General features: G+C 51.4%; 1 protein-coding gene across 7 annotated transcripts in view; it reads right to left on the minus strand.

Moving 5' to 3' along the window:
• The window catches only part of CYRIA (CYFIP related Rac1 interactor A), an 82,767-nt gene that overhangs the window by 30,505 nt on the left and 30,063 nt on the right, over positions 1 to 22,199 (minus strand). For 2 of the 7 annotated variants that reach the window (XR_014000226.1, XM_081157313.1), the window contains exons 2-3: positions 12,328 to 12,483; positions 11,289 to 11,352 (exon numbers count right to left, since the gene is read on the minus strand). The gene's annotated coding sequence lies outside the window, so the exon portion shown is untranslated. The remainder of the gene's footprint in view (positions 1 to 11,288; positions 11,353 to 12,327; positions 12,484 to 22,199) is intronic. The other 5 variants (XR_014000224.1, XM_081157311.1, XR_014000225.1 and 2 more) reach the window with 3 other exon arrangements.

The raw sequence follows: 22,199 nt of genomic DNA on the forward strand, positions 1-22,199 counted from the left end.
CCAAGATGAAGGAGGAAAACTGGAGTCGAGTGAGTCTATTAAGCACTTTCATCTGACAATAAAAATGAGTTAATGGCTAAAATGTGTTTTCGAAACGTTTTAACACTACAAGTAATGGCACTCAAATGGGAAAATGCCTTGAATATTCTCATCGATCATTAATACCACCCTGTCCCTCAAAAGGGCTCGGCGTTCCCTGTGGGACACACACTGCTGGAGTCCGGTGGTAAGGCGGTCCATGGGAATTCTCAAAAAATAATAATAATAATGCCGAGAGACCATTATAGAGCCGAACAATTAAGTGCAGGTTGAAAATAGCCCTGTCAATAGCTGAGTTGGGTTTTCTAAAATAGACTATTACCTCATCATAGCTAATTTCCCCCATAAACATCAATAGTATTGCAGCAAAAGTCTCCAAGAAATGAGGGCAAAATTAGGTTCGTTTTTAGGGAAAGAAAGTCAGGGGGCCCCCCAATTTCAAATGCTGGTGAACATGGAAACAATCAAACTGGGGCTCAGTTCTGGGAAGTCATTAGTGAATTTGTTCTTGTGACATCAAGAGCATAACTACGAGGAAGCTGCTTGGATATGCCTGTCTGTCCCTTACCTAGGAGGACAGTGTGAGCCTGCCCAGGCCAGTCCTGTCTGATTTCAGAGGGAAAGGGACCCTCTGCAGAGCCAGCACCCCGGACACCTAAGCGCTGGCCTTGGAAATGCCAGCTGCTTGCCGAGTGCTGTGGGCAAGCTGCTTATTTCCGCTCTCGCATGGCCTCACTTCAGCTGGAAAATGAAAGGAAACGCTGAGAAGCTGCCTGGTTTGGGCTGCTCTGTCCAGCAGTGGCTTAGATGAAACAGACTGTCAGGTCTTCTGGATGACAACCCTCCTTTGCCCAGAATTCCTTCCGAGGGACTTCGATGAACAAGAGCCAGGCCCCCTTCCCCAGCGTGCGGGGCAGGGCAGGCGTGCCGAGCGCACCGCTGGTCAAACCCTCCCCGAGACGCTGGACGGCCTCCGTCTTCCTGATCCGCTCTCACCTCTCTCACTGTTCCTCCTGAGCTTTCCATTCCTCCACCTGACCTTTAAATGCCTGTCTCCAGTGGTCTTTCTTTGCGCTTTTTCTCACCATCCCAGGTGAGACCCTCTGGACTCCAATTTTCGCCCATATGCTGAAGGCTTCTCAACCTCTAGCCCCCAATTGGACCTCCTCCCTCAACTCCAGGCCCACGCAGCTAGGAGAATTTCCTGCAAGCACAGCAATTTGGCAGAGGGCTTAATACTCTCTAGTTCCACCCCTGCAAGTGCCCTCCTCCTACCTCCTTCAAAGCAAGGCATCATCCATCTAAGCACATGAGCCAGAAACCAGGGTGTCACCTGAGATTTCTGCATCTCCTGCACCCCGCAGTTCCATTCTCACCAAACCCTGTCCACTTAATTTTCCACGGCGCCCTTAGACCCGCCTCTTCTCTAGGCCCTTCCCCGGGCCTCCAGCCACTCTGTGCCTCCCTCTCACCTCCCGCCAACCCCGCACCAGATCCACTCAGTGCCTCAGATCACGCACCGGGCTCTGAGCACGGTACAGGAAAGGTCACGAGTGAGAGGAATGCTGGTGAATTAAATCTCTTGCACCGCTGTCATCTGACAGTACAACCTAAAATTAAGAAGGAAGGACAGACAGACTCTCCCTGCCTCTGGCTGCCTCCGTGCCTGCCCAGCTGTATCACACATCTGTGCTTGGAGCTCCTCGCCGTCCACAGTTCGCTGTCAGGTGGTGAAATACGACCTCGCAGATCAAGGCGCAGGCAGGCACGGTGCTGTTGGAGGGAGTCCTCCTGGGACGTGAAAGCCCCGGGGAACCCCACCCGCCCAGTGCTGTGGGCGGACTTGATTTGAATGGCTAGGCTTTCAGGGGCTGAGTGGTCTATAGTGGGGCCCACCATGTACCAAAGGGGGCTGGGAACTGACGGGTCAAAGCATTAGGAGTATTGCTTCCCAGGTCAAATTTATTTTGGGGATGTGGCATGTCAAAAATTAGGTAAGCACCAAAACCACCAAGGGAAGCCAGTGTGCACACTACAGCCCTGAAGGATCTGATGCAGGGAGCCTGGCCGGCTCCCTCACACCCTCACGTCAAGGACGCCCAGAGAGCCGAAGCCGCCCTTGAAATCCTCTCGGAAGCAGGAGAGCTTCTGCTCTTGTTTCCAGTGTCTGAAAGGAGCAATCGCCTTGATTTCCAAGCACTCTTCACTGCAAACCAAACTAACATTTGAGAATAAAACCCCTGGCTTGACCCCCAAGCCAGGCGTGAAGACATCAGCGGGAGCCGGGTGAGGGGTGGCGGGTGGGCCGGGAGCCGGCTCATGGCTCAGGGCACCGCTTCCCAGGCAGGCTCCCCGGCCGAGCGGCACGTGGGGTCAGCTGGGTGGGAGGAAGGCGTGCTTTAGGGCAAGCAGTCTCCAAGCTGGCTGTCACATGAAGACGGCACAGTTTTTTACAAGATGCTCGGGGCCGTAACACCTGCCCTGACGCTCTCGTCTGAGCTTCAGCTGCTCTGAACGTCCTTACTGTGGTCGCACAGAATGTGGACCGTGCCAAGGGCTCTCTCCTCTCTCGTTCCTGCTTCCGTGTGGTATTTTTTTGCTCACACTTTTCCACGAGGCTGGAATACCCTTCCCTTCTCCTCTGCCTTTGGATGTCCTGTCTGTCTTTCAAGGTCCAGCTCAAACAGCATTTCCTCCCAGGATCTCCTCCCCACCCCCCAGATGAATGAAAATCCTTCCTTGCTGTGAATTCTTCCAGACTCTGTTCTCTTCATTTGCGGAATGTCACCCATTCCCATCCTTCCTCCCCACCCAGCACCAAGCGCAGATCCAGCACACAACCCTCATCGTGTATGTCCCCTGGCATGCCCTGAAGTGCCAGGTCACAGTCACTGCATAGCAACAGTGACAAGGTGCCAACTGCAACCAAACCGAGCCAAGAATCAGTCCTTGGTAAGAGGCATAGGTAAGAGAAAATAAGAATTTCCCCCAATAGGAATATTTTGGGGTACTGTTGTTTTATGATCATAGATGACTCGGAGAATCTGATAAAAATCAGCCTTCTCGGAAAAACGCACACACGCACAGACCCACGCGTTCCTGCATGTAATTCTAGGAGGTGCCACAAGCACACGGGGGCCCAGGAATGGCAATTCCTCATCGATTTTCAAATCACTGGCACTGGGCAGGACGAGAGAGGCGTTTCCAAGTGTGCGGATCACGGGCCACACTGAAAGGGACCAGAGTCGCTCAGAAGAAACCGCGGGGCAGGGAGGCCTTGGGCAAATCGTTCTATTCCTGAGAGCTTTCGTCATCTGTAAAATGCACATCAAGATACTTCCCCTGCGGCACCGTCACGGAGAAAGTAAGATGCAGGTAAAGCATCTAGTGTCACACCTGGCACGCAGCTGGCTGATTTACTGCACCTCCTGTCTTGCGCATAAAAAACTGCAACCCCAAAGCAAACGAGTCATTGCCCTCTTACAATAAATCCTGCCCCGCTGCCCTGGATTTAAGAAAGCCCCCCGCACAGACCCCCGCCCGGTCAAGCCGAGCGAGGAACAGCCACAGCGGCCTCATTTGCACGGCGATTAATCACACAAGAGCCCATTTGTGACAAACGCAGGTCACTCCCTTTGCATGACAAGGCATATGGGTCTACAGAGCCCCATTATCCAAAAAACCGGAGCCCTGTGGGCGACACGGAGCGTGCACTCAGGCGGGCACTGTGAGGCTGTTTGCACAGCCCCGCGGCGCCCCGTGGATTTCCTGCCCCAGAGACGGTCAGATGCTCGAGTCCGCTGCAGACATTTGCTCATTCCAAGGGCCCAGGCCTGCGCCGGGAAAGCCGGGGGCGCGGTGCCCTCTGCTGGCCGGGACACGCGTGACAAAGCCCGCAGCGGGCTCTCCGGATCCCAGCCTCCTTCCCCGTTTAAGGAGCACCGTGCAACAGACATGAGCTCCAGGGCCTGGAAAGCCTAGTCCAAATCTGAACTGCAGCCTGGATTAGCTACAGGACCCTGGACTAGTCGTCTCACGTCTCCGATCTTACTTTCCCAGGTGGAGTCCGTGGCACTCATTTGGCCCAGGCAGGGGCGAAGGAAATGACAGACACACCGCAGAGCGCCTGCCCTTGTCCAGTGTGGAATCAATGCCTGCACACCCCCTACCCTCCTTTTTCCACCTGTCCCCATAGGGTAGGCATTGCCATCTGACCTAGGAAATGACAAAGGAAATCACTAACTGCCTGCTGGCAATATCGCTGCTTAAACTGCAGCCAGTGTTTGGGGCAGAAATGAGCCTTGATCTTCCTGAGGTCCCATCTCTCTGACCTTTTGTCAGGCTGTTCTTCCTTGCTGGACACTGTGTGTTTGTGTTGGCGTGGACAGCGCCTGAATTGTTTTCACCTGGCATCTGAAGGGCCTGCCCTCCGGGGCGGGCTCAGCGAGAAGGCTGGGGGTGAGCTGGCAGAAAGTCTCCCCTAAGTTGTATTTCTCAAAGACGAGAGACAGGCCCCACCACTGAACGTCTTAAACTGAGCTGTCACCTGGTTCCTGACGGTCGGTGTAGCACCATTTACTAGCTGGTTGTCTTAATCAGTGTATTTGACAATACTTACTTACCCTCCCTTGAGTCCGAGCTTCATTACGAGTAACACAGGGATTAATTCAACCCCTTCGAGAGTGGTTTTCGGAAAAATGAGACAATGCATGTAAACAGCCAGACGGGTAAATGGTGGATGCCGCGATCAGTTACTAGTGTCATTTTTATTGTTCCGCCCACCGGTCTTAGTTCTGGCCCCTGGCCATGAAGAAGAATTCCTCTTTCCTACGTATCTATGAAACCCTGCGAGCACTTGAAGTGCCATCCTGGGCAAATTCAAGAGCTTGCAGTGTGGACACTGCCCACCAGGGGGCGAGAGCATCTCATATTACAAACTCCAGGCCCCGGTCTGGGTAGGTACTTAGTACAAAAACAGAAGTTTCTGCAAAGGGAAAAGCAGCGGGATCAGTTTCAGCATCCTGAATATTTTTTAAGTGTTGTTTCTCTTAGCTGTAACGATCGTTCAAACCCACAGCTGTAGCACCCAGTGCAGTAACTCAGTTCCTCTTCAAGGTCATTTCAAAGGGACTGGTCGTCACCAGTTTGCCAGAAAAGGAGCCGTGATGTTTGGGAATAAAAAATTAATATATTCAGACACTTGGCTCGGGAATTGTCCTCCCCATACCCCTCCCGCTAATTTCTTAAATCGTGTTTTCCACAGAGGGAAACATCAGTCTGTCTTGTGGGAGAATCCGCTTGATTCCAGTTGCAAAGAGTGAAGATTTTCTTTTAAAGGCTAAAACTCTATTCCTAACTTATCAAATGAGCACTGGAAATTACTCTGGAAGTCCAAATTTAAGAGAGTAGGACAGCCTCCATAGGCGATCTGGCCCCCCAGCCAGGACCGACAGACAGGACAGAGGGACGTTTCCTGCCCAGAGGTGCTCCGGCAGGAAACTCACAATACACAGAGAAGGCAGCGAAGTCACTGTGGGACTTCCCTGTTTGGATTGATTGACCCACACCACAATTGAACCAAACAAACAAACTCGCCAAGTTTATGTCCAAATTTATGTTTAAGCCCAGCCCTACTCTTGATGACTAAACCATGTGTTGTCCTGATTTCAACTTGACCCTGCAGCCTGGGTTCCCAGGCTGGTGTCTGTGGCCACAAATGACTAACTTGGAAAGCTCTGCCCTTCGTTCGCTGTAGGGCCCGCAGGCCTCACAGGCAGATCAAATACTATTTAGGCTACTTCTTAGGTTCACAGCAAGATAGCAAGTTGTTACTCAAACTTGAGGTCTGGGGCCGCCCCTCGGTTCATACCATCTGAGAACCCAGCTAAACAAAATGAGCTCAGGTCGTCTGGTGCCCAGTGGAGTGTGGGAAACATGCTGAAGGGACAGTGGAGACACCGGCTCACTTTTCAATGGCCAGTCTGTGACCTTGGCTGGAAGTTCGAGAACCACCACACTAGACTAAGCATTTGAAGTCTCAATGTCAAATTCCCTTTTCATCCTGACTCTATAACTAGATGGTTGTTTTAGGACTGGTTGGTTTAGGATGAAGGGAATCAGGAGTTCCCCTTGTACTGGCTTCCTATGCATTTTGTTTTATGAGTGAGTTCATTTATTGATCAGCACAAATGAAGGTTCATAAAATGACCAGGAATAGCACTGATTGGCCAGGCTGTGCTGTTTTACGTACATGTTCCTACCCTGGAGCCCGGGGTTATATGGCTATAAAGTCTTCACTTTTTCCATTTCCACCACTCCCTCTCTCCCAGCCTCGGTTTACTCACCTGAAAAAAGGACCAGACAGAAGCTGGACCAGACGATCTCACAGATCTCTCTAAGCAGTGAGCTTTTGTGAAATTTCCAAGACAAAACTCTCTCTATAAGTCTTTGCTAAAATAGAAAATCCAGGTGCTTAAATGCAATACTTGCTTACTTAAACAATCAACCCATTGTATGCAGGAGTGACTTAATGTCATCCTCTGATACACTGCTCATTACTGACCAGACAGCTAGCATCTCTCGGAGCGGATACCAGCAGCTTGTAACCAGAAGCTCAGCAGCCTGGGACTGTCCCCAGCGTGCACGCACCCATGGAAAGCACCATCTTCCTGTTGTCCGCTCCGGTTGGCATGGTGACGCCTGAGCCAGCCTTCACTCGATTCCTCCCTCCCTTCACCCTATTATCACTCTGTGAGATCTTGCCCCAGAAGGACAGAGAAATCCTGAGGGTGAGTCTGATGTCAGGAGAAACAAACAAGTCTTTGTGAGGCCTTCAAGGAGCCGAGGCTGGGCCAGGCTTGCAGGCGGCACACAGAGGGGCCTGTGCTCGCTCCCCGGGAACAGCTCTGTCCTGACGGAGGGGGCCTCCATGTCCACGTCCTGATTCCTCTTCCTCCCCTGATGCCAGAGCTGGGCCAAGTGGAGGAGTCTCCACCTGATGCCCGCAGGTATTTCACACCAAAAAGGTTTAAAGCAGAGCTTACCTTCTGCACCAAAACCAAAAAATCACCACTCAGCAATTCCTCTCTCCTTTGCTATTCTCCTGCTTCCCCATTCAGAACGGCACCCCTATCCCTAAGTCATCCTTAGTCAACCTCTCCACCTTCTCTCAACCTTCCGTGTGCCCCCCTCCTGCCTCCATCCCCTTCTGCACCACCCCCACTCTGGGCCTCCCAGCTCCTCTAGAAGCCTCTGGTCCCCTAAAATGCTTCGGTTGTTCTAATGGTGTCACACACTGGTCACGCCTGTGTTTCTCAGTGTTGCTGACTCCAGCTTTGACCCTTCACCGTCTGAGACTAGTTCCACACACAGGAGATGCTTAGCAAACAGCCCTGAAATGATTCAACTCACAACACATCCCAGAAACTGATTTGTAATAGAAGATTCAACCGAGGCTTTAGGTCAAAATAAAAAGAGCTAACACTTACTGTGTCCGTTCTGTGTCCTAGGCACCAGCCGGGCGCTTGCACATATTGACTCATTCAAAGATCAGAGCAGCCTGTGTGGCAGGCTCTACCAACCTCGTTTTACACACGAGGAAACTGGGGAATGGGAGGTGTGCCGACTGCCGAGCTCACCAGCTGGTATGCAGCAGGGGAGGACTGGGCCCGGCAGTGTGGCTCAGTCTGCGTTCCTGACTACAACACAGCGGGTCAGGATGCCCGCAATTACACAAACCTCCCCTAAAGTCCACTCCCATGCACAATATTTGGTACATTTTTTTCCAAGAGGAAGGTAGAAGAACAGACATAGTTTTTAAAAATATCTTGCAGTGTGGCTCAGTTGGCTGAGCGCCCCATGCACTGGGAGGTCCCCGGTTCGATTCCGGGTCAGGGCACATGCCTGGGTTGTGGGCACGACCCCCAGTAGGGGGCGTGCAGGAGACAGAGATCAACGTTTCTCTCTATCCCTCTCCCTTCCTCTCTTTCTAAAACCAATAAAGACATATTAAAATGAATAAATAAATAAAAATCTCGCAGTTTTCACTGGGCAGAAGCAGACGGGAGTTCTCTGAAAGGCTGAATTCTGCCACCAGAGAGCTCTGGTGCAATATGCTGCCGAGCCAGTGTTTGGGGCTGATGGAGGTGGATTCCTCGTCTTCTTCTCTCTACATCTTTTCTTGGTCCCCTTGGTCCGATTTTGCTCATTCACACCTCCATGGGGTCAGAGAAGAGATCAACTTGTATTAGTCAGTTTAGTTATTTTTAGTCCCCACTGGGAACGTGGTGGGAGCATGAGGGGGTGGCTGCTAATGGACTTTTAAAAGGCAGAGTTGAGGCATTACCTGTGCATGACAATCACTCTATTTCCTCCCGGCCACCATCACAGAGAATGGAGAGCTGGCCCTTATTTATAGAGTGCTTTTGAGTACTAGGAGCAACTCTCTCCCAGATCCCAACTCCTACTCATCCTCCAATGCCCAGCGCATATGGCCCCTCTTGGAAGCCTTCGCTGACTTCCCTGGGCAGACTGTTCCTTCTCTGTAACCACATCACTTTGTTCATGCGGAAACTCTTACTCTCTGCTCCTGTGACTTTGGCTCCTTCCCCTCCCCAAAAGCTAATGAACTCCTTGAGGGGCTGACCGTGTTTGATTTGCCTTGATGTTTCAAGGCCTAGCACAGTGTCCAGCACATGGGAGGTGGTCAGGTATTACCTATTTAATGAATTCATACATATCTAAAGGGAACACTTAGTATTCAACAGAGAGAAGGTTAGAGGTGGATATTACCAATTCATTTTCTGACAAAGAGAATATGTATCAAGACCTGAATTCCACGGTCTCTGCTAGAACAGCATGGGCTTTGGTCAGTCACTCGCTCCTATCAGAAACAAGGCTCATGTTCCAACCATTTCCTAGCAATTTGTGTACCGAGACTGCACGTGAAACTCCGTCCACATTTATCATTCATGGGGGCACACGACGGTAGACACGCCTGAGATCCACCCACTGCTGACAGACATCCCATTCAGTCCATCTGTATGAACCTACTGCTGAGGAAGCTGTGGTCTTAGTACACGGAATGGGTGTAAAATAAGCACTTTAAAGAACTGGGGGTCAAAGAAAATTAAACCTTTCTCTGCATAAAACTCCCATCTTATCAGGTCATGGATCTTTGCTTAAAGAACTGTTCACAGCTCTGAGCTGTCCTCAGGACAGACCCAGCCCTCTTGGCCTGGCATTCAAGGTTCCAGCTTCTCACTCTGCCTGAGTCCCCCCGTCTCTCAGGGTCACCTCACATCTCATTCCACAGCGAATGGCGCTGCACACAGGTCCTCCAGGGGGCATCCCTTGCGTAGGCTTCCCCTCTGCCTGGGAGCTCCCTCCCCCCGCCCCCAAAGTGTCTCACCCTCCCTGCCATTCACCTGCCTGGTGACCCCTCATCTCCAGGACTGAGTAGAGACAGCACATCTCCAGGGAGCGTCCCTGGTTCTGCCTCTCCATGTGGGTTGGGGTCCCCTCCTCTGGGCTCTCTCACACCCACTCTTATACAACACTGGTGAGCGTGCGTTGTCTAGTCACTAGTAGGTCTCCCAGTAAAACCACAGACAACTCGAGGGCCGGCTGAATGTCATCACCACTGACCCCTGGTGTCCAGCACTGGCGCTGACGCACAATAGGGAATCAGATGTTTGGGGAATGAACTGATCCTCCCTCTCCCCTGAAGCCAGGACTTGGCAATGGTCTAGGTGAACGAATTCCAAGAGAACTGGTAGAAGTGACCTGTGGGAGGTTCCAGTGGAAAATTCCCACTCTAGCAAATTGGCTCCACAACGACCAAATGAGGACAGCTGCTCACTTCAACCTAATTTACTGATGCAACTTCCCCAGGCGGCCTTGGCCGAGCGCCAGTCCACGGGCCCCTTGGACGCCACTGAGTCTCTTTCATCTCCAGGGTCTCAGGAACTAGTGCCCAGGACAGGAGTTTGAGTGAATGGCTAAATCTCTACTAGGCAAGAGCACCCACCCTTATTTCTACCTAAGATGCTTTAGGGATGAGGCCTTTGAGACGCCTCCCTCCCTCCCTCTCCTCAGGTCCAGACCAGGGAAGCCCTCCCTTGGACCCTACAGAATAGTGATGCCTGTTCTCCCAACTTCCTAGCTCTCTGGCTTGGATATATTTAGTTTTTCACATAACACTAAATACTGCCTGATATAATGTCCAATGTCCCCTGTTGACAGTCCCTCGACCCGACTAGAATGCAAGCTCCATGAGAGCAGGAACTTGGTTTTGTTCCCTGCCGTACCCCTAACACTGAGAAGGACACCTGCAGCGTGCCCCGTGCTCCATAAACGTTTGTGGAATGGATGGATGGATGCCCCGCAGAACTAACAGACAAGGGAGAAAGGCATTGTCGTGGCCCTGGATGAACATGCGCTTGAAGCAAACTCTTGCTGAGTGCCCGGCCAGGATGCCTGCCCCTGGCTTCACTGATCCCAGCTGCCAGGATATTCCCCTGCATCTTGAGACTATGCGGGTCTAAAGGAAAAAGAGCTGCTGGGAAGCAGTTTTCACCTGACACCTCATGTGACACAGGATGGAGTCAAGGCGCTGGGCGAGGAGTGGGCCCTAAAGTTGGACAGAACAGAGCGAGCCTTCCCGATGGCTGGGCCGCAGAGGGCGCTCTGGCCGGAGCCCAGGCGAGGGAGGGCCGCTGCTGAAGACAAGCTCTGGAATCAAAAGCCTGTTAACAGCTCTCTCCTCTGTAACTGGTTGGGACTTACAGTGTGCGTACACAAGGCCGTGTGCACAAGCTATATTTCAGTGGCTCTAAATAAGGCTGGACAGGGAGAGAAGCTAACATTTTTTGAGGGCTAATATAAGCAAGAAACTACACTAACGCTTTATGTCCTTCGATTCTCACCACAAGCCTACACATTAGAATGTACTGTCCCCATCCCACAGATGCCGAAGCAGAACATTGGGAATTTAAAATGATGTAGGCAAAACCACTCAACCAATAAATAGCGGAAGTGAGATTTGAAGTGAGGTCTAATTCCGAAACCCACCTCCTTCTGAATCAGGCTGTTGCTCAGGGAACCACACGGGGAAGAGAAACCGTAGAAAGAAAAAGGGGCAGAAGGTGACCCTCGTTCCCAGCAGATGAGAATCTGGTATGAGGAACGAGGCATAAAGTGACATTGGGGCCGCGGGATTGGAAAATACCTTAGAAATCACCTGGTCTTACCTCCTATACTGTGCTCAGCCGTATAAAATGCTCTGGTTTTAGTTTTCAAGGAAACGCAAGATATCTAGACGAAAAAGAAGAACTTTAGGAGGGAGGACGGCAGACGGTGACACCAGCAACTAGTGAAGGGTGACAGGTATGTGGCCAGCTCGGCGTATTGGCACCTCCTTAGCGATTCCTGATCTGGTAGGTGGGTCCCCGGGCCAGCTTAGGGGAGGTGTGTTAATACAACAGAGTCCAGGAGCGAACCCTCAGTAGGTCTTTCGTCATCAGAAAGGAATGTCGGCTCATGTCAGGTCCAAGTTCAACGAAGATGTCCAAGCAGATGTGACCCTCTCTTTGTAGATAAGAAAAGTGTCCGTAACGGACTGCGAGGAGAGGTGGGAGGTAACAGAGAGCCAGCGCGTTGGCGGCGAGGGAAGAGCGCGAGGGGAAGGGCGCCCTGCCGTTCGTGCTCTTGGATGGCAAGGTCATGAGCTGAATCCGTCTCTGACGTTGTTATAGTGAGCGAGGTGCCAGCCGGACCTCTGCACAAGACCTGAATTCCCTCCCAGGTTGGCTCCTGAAGGACTTCTCCCCCTGCTGGGCTAAATCTGGATGGGCAGAAAGGAACCCCAATGTGCTTGATCCAAAACGGGTGCTGCAAGAACAAAGCACCCTAAAGCAGCTCAGGTACGCTGTCCTCCTGCACGCAGTCCTAAGCTGCTCTACCTCCTGCCCAAACACTCAAAAGTCTCAAGATAGCTCCCGCTCAGCACGTACTTATAGAACCAGGGCCCGTCGGCGACCTCAACACTGCAGCAACCCTGCAGGGCACACCAGTTCTTAACTAGGTCCTTGTTTGGTTTTGGTTTTTCCTTTTGCACGTATGTGGTGTCAGGGGGCACAGCTTCCAATCACAGATGACAGATCTGGCGAAATGACATTCATCCGTAATCCTTTCCCATGCTCTGTAAGCGTGAATATCACCCATGCCCGCCCCTGGAAGTGCTGGCTATGGCTGTGCAGCCGGCTACCACCTAAGCCCGCTGTGTCTTACCTGGAGATAGCTCTTGCGACTCGAGCTCACCAATCCAGGCTGATGGAGCGAACCAGCTGAGCAGCCGTCAGGCCGAGACAAGTCTGGCTCCCCAAATCAGGGCTGTGGCCCCCTTGCGTCCTGCGGTTCCTCTGTCCTTAAGTGAGTGATAATCTGCTAAAAGGAATGCAAGTCATGTTACTACGAGAGGCCGTTTCCTGTTCTCCTCTAATAACAATACTTTTTTTTTTAAGGAGAGGAGAGAGTCCTAGGATCACAGGTTCCCAGGGCTGAAAGAAACCCATGCGATAACCTCGTCTCAGGCTTTCGTTTTGCGGTGGAGGAAATTGAGGCTCAGCGAAGAAAGAGCCTCACTCAAGGTTTGGCAACTTGGAAGAGGGATCCAGATGTGAACGTATCTCTTTGGAATTTTTTAAAAGGCAGCCACATGGTTTGGCTGACTTCTCAAACCACTCACTGGCCATTGACCCTGGATGGGAAGTCTTCCTTTTTCTTTTTCTCGGTTTTTGTCTTTTTTAAGATTTTCTAAAAGGGAGGCGGCACGTTTTCCAGATTACTGTTTTTGTCATTTTTGCAGTTTTACCCCTGGGAGCTAAATTAGTAAAACAGTCCACCTCAAGCATGTGGTTGGGATGGCTGTCCCTGTTTCCCTTAGAAAAATATTGCTACGGAAAACAGCATGACCCATGAGCCCAGTGAGGGGCGGCTTTGTTTTCCAGGGATGGGCATGTTTGCACCCAGCCGGGAGGTCTCAGTAGGTCTCTCTGTACCTGTCATTCTGTCTCTCATCTCTCTGTGTGTCTCTCTGTCTCTGTCTCTCTGTCTTTCTCTCCCTGTTTCAGGAAGACAGTAACGGACATGGACTCTCCCCCCATGGGAACCCTTGATTAGGTAATTTTTCTGGCTACTGGACATCTGAAGAGCCATTTCTCTGTGCAGAAAACCAAAACCAAAAACGGGATCTTGCATTTGGTAAGCAAATACTATCTGCCAGGCACACCATGTGACTCTCCTAGATATATTTTCCTCCTCTGTCCTCATAACTACCATTGACTCTGTTTTCCCACAGGGTTAGGGAACCAAACCTCAGAGATCTAGAACGATCGGCAGAGTCATAAAGAAAATACGGGGCAGGATCATTAATAAACTCCTATCTCGCTCCCCAATCCAGGCCGTGTCCATCTAAACTTGACTGTATTTACTCGGCCAGCACACCGGGAGTTCTGCAGTGTTTTAGCTCGGACGCAGGAGCATATTCTCTGGAAGCTGGGCATTGCTGCAGGGGCATGAAGGATCATTCTTATGAGGTTCCCCTTCAGACGGGCTCCGAAGGCCACGGCTTCCTGCCCGCTCCCCGCCGGGGCTCACGTGCCCCGAGGAGCCCGCTGCCCTGGCTGCAGCCCCGAGCAGCAGACAGCGGCCGGCCGGCCAGGAAATTGTGATTATCAACGCTCCGCGCTAGTTCCTGCTCTCAGGCAGCCGGACCGAGAGCTGGGTGGGGGCGGTGAAAGGGGAAGAAAAAACAGGAAGTGAGGGGGGAGGGAAGGAAATGATACAGAAAACACAGCAACTTTGCAAAGCCCTGGGCCTGGTGAGAAAGTGATTTCTGAGCCGGGTTTGTGGAGCTGGCCCTGCATTTTGGGACAGCAGGTCACAGTGGCGGCAGGGAGAGACTCGGGGGGGGGGGTGCCCCTACATTTCCAGCACAGGGCACAGCCTGAGAAAGCGGTGCCCTGGCGCAGGCGCCGTCTCCCATGGGCACTTGGGTGTAGACAAAGGACAGAACAATTTCCAAAGGAGAGCCCCGTGGTGGGACCGTGTCTCTCACCTCCCGGCTGTGGCTGAGAGGCCAGGTGCGCCCCACACTGACCTGGAGGCAAGAGAGAGCAGCTGTCCAAGGGATGGGGTCTCGGGAGCGTCACCCCACCCCCTGCTGAGCTCCTCGCACCCTCCCTACGTTATAACCTGCTCTCAGGGCATATGACTGGGAGTCGGTTCACCCGACTGGGCCCAGCAAGAATCCCGCTTTCCCAGTATGGATGGTCCTGGAGAATATTATGCTGAGTGAAATAAGCCAGGCAGCGAAAGAAAAATATCACATGATCTCGCTTATACGTGGAATCTAAAGAACTTAATAAACTGAGGAGCAGAATAGATTCAATGACATGGAAGCATAGTTGAGACTGACAAATGTCAGAGGGATGGGGGGGGCCGGGGGTGGAGGGGGAGAGAGTAACCAAATAATTTATATGCACAACCCAAGGACACGGACAATGGTGGGGAGAGGGTCTGGGGAGGGGGAAGGAACGGGGGCGGGGGGGAACAGGGCATTGGGGAGAAAAAGGGATATCTGTAATTCTTTAAACAAAAATAAAAATTAAATTTTTTAAAAAAAGAATAAAATGGTAATAAATACAGTAAAAAAAAAAAGAATCCCGCTTTCTTTTGCCACAGAACTGAGAGGGGTGGGCCTGCAGAAAGGTGAGTCTCCTTCAGACCATGACTCTAATGTAGTCCAGAGGCTTTTCCTGTCCACTTTGTCCACTTTACTTGCTTATAAACTCTCACAAAAGTCCCGCAGCTCCCAACGGGCATCAATGAGGATGACAATTACCTGGGAAGTTGAACAATCACACAGATAGACAACCCTAATAATAATAATAATAATAGCCATCACGCTGCAGTGCTAATACTGATAACAGTGCAGAGCCTCCTGATGGGAACCAGGGTGGGGGCTGGGAGTGAGAGGCCCCAGAGGCCACTGTGTCACACTCCCTCTCCAATCAGGTACGTTTAAAAGAAAAAAAAGGTCGAGGAATACTGGGCAGCAAATTAGTGAAAAGAAATAGGGAATAAACTAGAAACAGATGACACCTTCATTCAAAGGCAGAGGAAGGGCGCAAGGCTCAGGGTGGGAATACGGAGAGGTGCCGAGCCAGCAGGACGAGGAATTCGGTCCCCAGTCTCCCTTGGGTGGCACCCCCCTTCCCACCAGCCAGCTCCAGTAAATGACATCTGGCCTTGGTGTTTACACAGCGTGGCTTGGTGGGAGGGAGGGGGGAGTAGGCTAGGCCTGGGAGGGGCAGGGAGGGCCGGAGATGACAGAGCCACCAGGGTGGGTAGAAGGGATGATGTCTTGGGAAATCAGTTCCCATGTCAGAGGGGACGGGACGCTCTGGACAGGCAGGCAAGCAAATGCTGTGAAGAGTCCCCACCTCAAATACCGCACACGCTCACAGGGACACTAGGCTCTGGTCTCAGCCTCTTAAAGACCCGGAGAGCAGGACAGGACAGAGGTCACCTCCCACCACTTCAGAGCTGGAGAGATTAAAGCCAAATAACAACAGCCACGGAATAATAATAATAATAATAATAATAATAATAATGCCATTTGTTGGCAGCCTGTTATGTGTCAGGAACTAGGCTACATGCTTTACAGGTTACTTAGTAATTACACCAGCTCTGATGGCTGGGTCATTAGTCCTAATTTATAGCTGGGCTACACTAAGTAATTTCCTCAAGTCTGAGAGCCAGTTGGCTACAAGAAAAGAGCTGAAGCATGGTCTATGGGACATTCTGTCCCATGATGTCACCCCTGTACACCGCATGTGTGTGACATGGTGACATGCCTCACCCGAGACCGCGCAGTGGTGCTAACCCACAGTCACCTTTTGAGCTGTCGGCACACATAGGTGCACGGTTTTACCTGAATGCATTATCCACATGGCATCTGCACTCAGGTCAGGTACACAGTCACGTACAGTGAGGGTGACTGTGGGACAACAGGCACGAACCAGGACTGTCCCAGGCAAACAGGACAGATCATCACCCTGATATAATCCACAGTCCCACAGGCTGGTTATGTTTATGTTATGCCTGTTGAGCTGGGAGAGAACTGACCTGGACAGTCCCCTGCTCTCCAATCCACACAAATATTCCTTTGCAACAATCCATGCTCCCTTTGCTCACGAGTGTCTTCTCAATCCGCTAGGCTCTCAGGCCTTGCACATAACAGGCAGATGTGACAGGTTATGAAGCAGTCGAGCTACAGCTCGAGAAGCAAGGGTGTGACCAGCTCTAGCAACATATTTCAAAGGACTCTTGGGTTACCTGAGCCCTGGCACCCAGAACCTGAATGCACAGCTGTTCCAATAACTAGCCAGTCTTCCCCGACGTGCAGGCTCGGTGGCTCCCCTAAGGCCACCTAAGGCAACTCGATAGGCAGCCAGTGCGGGAGGCAGCTGCTGCTGCCCAGACCTCCTGGAGACTCTGCAGGCCCCGGACAGGACACAAGACCCGTTTCCTCAACGAGCAGTATGTTGCTGGGACAGGCCTGGCCTTTCTCCACAGCCAGCATGTGCTGAACCTACCCGGAGGGTGCGGAGCTGGGGCCCTTTGGCTGGGGATCTCCCTTCTTATTCCGCTGGCCCGGAAACGATGGAAGCAGCACTTAAAGCCGGCTTTTGTTTTGCTCTTTCCGTCAGAATCTGCCATCTTAAGAATCTTGGACCAAGGAAAGAACAGAATCTGCTGTTCTTTTGAAACCAGGAAAGTCCTGACTCAAACTCACCCACCAACACAGGTAAAGTAAATGCTGGCAAGAAAGCATAGGTCTTAGTCCATTGTCTGCAGAAACTGCTTCGTGTTTATTGAATCACGAGAGGTCTAGTCCAGAGGTTTCTGACAGCTCTACAGAAGTTCTAGGGCCTGAGGGGCCCAGGGACACCTGTAGGGGCCTGGGGGCAGGGCTCTGGGCCCTCCTCCTGCAGCAACACCAAACAGCCAAGCTCCTTATCTGTTCTGTGTAGGAGCTTCTGCAAGTGATCGTGTTTGGTAAACAGGTAAGACCCTTTTTCCAAATCAGGTCACATTCCCAGGGTGTGGTGGTTGGGGCATGGACTCATCTTTTGGGAGGGCCACCATTCAACCCACTATTGCTATTAGTATTATCATGACTACTACCATTATTACTTCTAATATTATTCAGGAGATACCTCTGTCCTAGAAAAGGGAAGGAACTTGTCTAATGCCACTCAGCAAGCAGGTGGAAAAGCCAGGATGGAATGCAGCTCTCCCCACCAACTAGGTTTTTCCCTTGTCGGCGTGCTGGGAACCCATGGTTCTGGGAGCAGCCTAGAGGCCTGATGGGGACGGACCAGAGCGGCCTGGGTTCAGGTGGTCCTAAACTGTCAGAAGTCAAGGAGTGGATGATGGTGATGGCACAGGAGAATGTCACTCTTCCTCACTGATCACTGCCTATGTCCCAGACACTGTGCTGCACATCAAGTCGTGTGACTGTCTCCCCCGGCCCTCATATCCATCCTGCTGAAAATGGGGATACTACCATTAGCCATGTCTTACAGATAGGGAGCTAACTCAGAGAGGCTGAATGACCAGCCCACAGTTAACAGCACACATTGATAGTTAGTGGTGAAGTATGCACTTGAACCCAAGTTCAATCTCACAACTCTCACTCCCACCACTATGCTTCACAACCACGGAGGGGTCCATACATCACTCCCAGATGGAGTATCTCACACAAGGTGGGAGGGCAGTGGTCAGTGGCAGGGGGTAACAGAACCAGGACAAGAACCCAGGTCTCTGCTCCAAAGCTCACAATGGCTCCATTTCCCAAGGTTATAGTTTACCAGCTGTTCTGATCTCTGACCCACCTACATAGCCTTTAAGGTGAGTGCCCCCGTGTGCATGGCAGGAGAACACTGTGAAACTGGCTGATGAATTCAGAAAACCCCACCCAGCTTTTGAGCTGAACAGGACTGCCAAGGTAGATGCCTTCTCTTTCAGATAGTATTTCAGTGTCGGTTCCATTGGGCCCTCTTCTGGGGTGGAGGGTAGGAGACAGTCTAGAAATCAAATGAGATCTGTTCCTCCTCTCTCTGAAAACCCCAAACATCAGTACAATTAAATCTCAGATAGCCTGGGACATGCCATGCTCCCTCCTCTCTTCCCAGGGCTGCAGCTACAGGAGTGTCAGGCGTCTTGCCTTAACAACTTCATAGGTTTGACGCTGAGGCATCCTCTTCTCCATCAGGCAGGCAGCAATAAGACCGAGATGGAGAAGGACAAATTGCCAGTTATAAAAACAGTCATGGGATGTAAAGTAGTACAGCACAGAGAATAGTCGGTAATGTAGTAACTTTGTAAGGTGTCAGACGGGTACTAGACTTATTGGGGATCACTTTGTAATGTATATAAATGTCTAATCACGATGTTGTATGCCTGAAACTAAGATAATATTGTATGTCAACTGTAATTTAAAAATAAATTTAAAAAATTTAAAGACAGAAACAAACACAGTTCAGGCTGCGGAGGCCGTGCCTGAACCCAAGCCGGGATGACACTTTGAGGCAGAACCAATGCTTCATAGGAGGCAAGGAGACCTTGTCTACCTCCAACTTGGCCTTGACTAGGCTGTGAGACCTTTAGTCCCTCATTTCTTCTCTCTGATCATCAGATGCAAAGTCTGTCGAATGCAGATCTTACAACGAATGATATGCACCAGCAAGCCGCTTTGGGCTACTTTGAAGACCCAGGTTTAATTGCTGCCATTGGAAGGGAAGTTTCTTGAGAGGAGGGGAATGTCTCACTCATCCAGAGGCCTGCACAAATGATGAGTGTGGAGGGCGGAATCGCTAAAATTCGGCTTCCTTGAGGACAGTGAGAAGCTCAGCGTGGCTGGGGAGGAAGGAGAGAGGTGGCAGGGATACAGTGGAAAAAGAGGCTGCTGTGAGGCTGTGCAGGGCTTTATGTGCCCTGATGCCGACTGTGGTGCCCGCCGTAAGCTGGTGCATCAAACGCTTTTGTAAGTGTTGGTGGGAGGAGGGGCTGTGGAAAGAGCCTGGGGTCTCGAGCCCAGCGCTTGGGAACTGTAACTTCGTTGAGCCTCGGCTGCCCCGTCGGGAACAACAGCTCCGTCTCAGGGTCGTTAGGGTTACCCAGCGTTAAAAGTGGCCGGTGAAGCCCATGTACTTGGTACCTGGACTTCAGCAAACACAACTGCCCCTAAATAAATGCTAAGTGGTGCAGATAGAAAATGCTGAGTAAATTGTTCTGGAAGTTCAAGGCCAGAGCTGCCCAGGAGTAAGAAACTAAGAAAGGCGGCATGGCTGGACTACACAGAGCACCACGCGAGAGCCAACCTGGCTGCGGCCATTTGTGCCCGAGTTCCCCACGACCCTGCTGTGCTGCCGAGACCTGCAGACACTTGCAGCACTCCGGTACCCCAAACCTTGTGGGTCTCACACAGCAAACACCACCCAAGTGCCACAAACCACCTGTGAGCTCCCCAGCACCCCTGGCCTACAGGGCCGCCAACAGAGGCCACCTCTTGGGGGTGGCTTACCCTGGGTGTTCTGTGAAGACCACGCTTACCCCACGAGGCTGGTGGGCGGCAAAACACTGGCTTGATGAAAAACAAGCAATCTGGGCTCCTGTTTCTGCTTTGACCTTAAACTTCTTTTTTTAAAACTTTTTAATTTATTGATTTTTTTTAGAGAGAGAGAGGAAGGGGGTGGTATGTGTTGTGCCACTTATTTATTTATGCACACATTGGTTGATTCTTATATGTGCCCTGACCAGGGATCAAACCTGAAACCTTGGTGCATTGGAACGACGCTCTAAGCAACTGAGCTACCCGGCCAGGACCTGCTTTGACCCTAAATCTAACACTGAGCAAGTCCCTCCCTGCCATCCAATGAAGGGGACTTTGGAACCTGGGACCCTCAATGTCTAGAACAGCCCTTCAATGAAGTGTTTCTGTAAAAGCTTAACCTACGATAGACACTGCCCTTTGAGAAAGTAATTTCCTACGTGACAGGCTTCTGTTAAACACCCCATGAAAATGCAGCCTCTCCTGTGGAACGCCCCCATTCTAACCCAAGAGGAATACACGGAGTCCACAGGTAGCTTCTCCCCAGGGAGCTCGTCTTCTCCCCACAGGTCTTGGCTGTGCAAACTTGCACGAGTCACTTTGCTCCTCGGAGCCTCAGTTTTTTCATGTGAGCCTCGGGGGCAATGATGTCCAGCTTGTACCATTTCCCAGCGAGCTCTGCTCTATTTCACAGAAAGTGCTGATCTCATTTCACTCAAATGCTACAAGGCCAGCATCCTTCACGCTGTGGACAGACCCAGACACACTTGCACCAAGCCAGTGTGGGAGAAAACGGGGGGTTTCCATTCTTCTTAGTAAGGGGAGGGAGTCAGAGGTGACAAAAGGGAGAATGATTGAGAAGGTACCTGCGACAGCTGGGAGCCGCTTATCTCCATCCACACTGCTGAGGCCTGCTGAGGCCGGTAGCCCTGGCCCAGGCAGGCAAGCCCTGGAGACGCACTTCGATAACAGCACAGCTGCTCCCGGCCCGGGGTCCCTGCTGCAAGGCCAATCACCAGTCATGCAATCAGCATTCAGGCCCCATTCATCCTCCAGACTCAGGGTGATCCTGCCTTCCCCAGCTCAGGGCTGCAGGGGTGCATAATACACCCCTCACCGGGTCCCAGGCACCCTGCACTTGGCCAAGGGAAAAGAGAGGTGGGAGCTGTGGACAGGAATATGCTGGGGATAAGCTCCCTACAGACATCAACAGAAAATGTGCTTTCCCCGTGAGAACCAGCAGCATTGTCTAACAAAATCCATACTCCCAAGTTTAGCGTTCAGGTCCATACGATCGAGAACCATCCTTTATATAAGCTCTCAATTGAAGCCCCATATGACTTACTGCAGCTTTGTGTTTTCTTGCCCTGATATGCACACAGACTTAGACCTCCATACACCGCCTTTCTTTCTGTCATCCATCCAAGCCAGCAGCAGCCTCACCTCCTCCATGAAGTCTTCTCTGATATGCTGACAGCCCACTTCACACTGACCTCTCCTCTGAACTCTCACAGCACTTTCCATCTGCGCCACTCAGCATTTAGTGCCCACGGGTCACCTCATCACTTTCTGACTGGACTGTTGCGCCAACCTCCTCACTGGTTTCATCCTGCCTGCACTCTGGCCCAGTGTCCTGCAGAAATGACTTTCTAAAGCACACCTCTGATGATGCGTCTTCTCTGCTTAAAGCCCTTCAAACTCTTCCCTCTACCTCTGGGATGAAATCCAAACACCACAGCATGCTCCCACCCCTCCTCTGGGGCCACCCACATCCAGTCACACCAACTACTCCCTGAGGTCACGTAATGAGGTGGCACAAAGGTGGGAGGAGAAACCAGGTCTCCTGATATCCAGAGAAGGGCTCTTCCCACAGTCCCGGGCTCTCCCAGGTCTGATGCCGGACCATGGAGAAGATGACTAGGAGCATATGGCACAGAATCATAGCCAAAGTAAAAAACACAAGACCAGCTAAGTCCTCAGGCTTGATGAGTTTTCAATATTATGACAACCAGCCAATCCACCAAACAACGAACTGTGAGAGTAGGCATCGGAAGCTCAGACATCAGATAGCATATTTGCTCTTTTCATCAACAATGAGAAGGTTATTATTTCTGCTTTCACACGCGTGGACACTGAGGCTTATATCTGGACTGAAATCCAGCCAAGACCCTTCTCCCACACTCTGTCTAGCACAGTATATCCAACAGCCCGCTGGCCCTCGCTATCTTATACCTCAAGTGCCACACACTCACTGTATCTGATGCTGAGCAACATCCCTTAGTTCCTGGGCAGGGATTCATACTGTCCAGGAGATCTTACTGATGAGCTCCCTAGGAATTCTGACCTAAGACCAGAACTGTCCTACTGCTCCTGCGACCCCTTGGATAGAAAGGTTATGAAAATAAATGTTCATTCAACAAAAAAGGGAGGAAGAAAGTCCATTCGAACAGCTCTATACTTATCCAAACAGACAATCAAAAAC

Source organism: Miniopterus schreibersii (genome assembly GCF_964146895.1).
Source record: "Miniopterus schreibersii genome assembly, chromosome: 13".
NCBI lineage: Eukaryota > Metazoa > Chordata > Mammalia > Chiroptera > Miniopteridae > Miniopterus > Miniopterus schreibersii.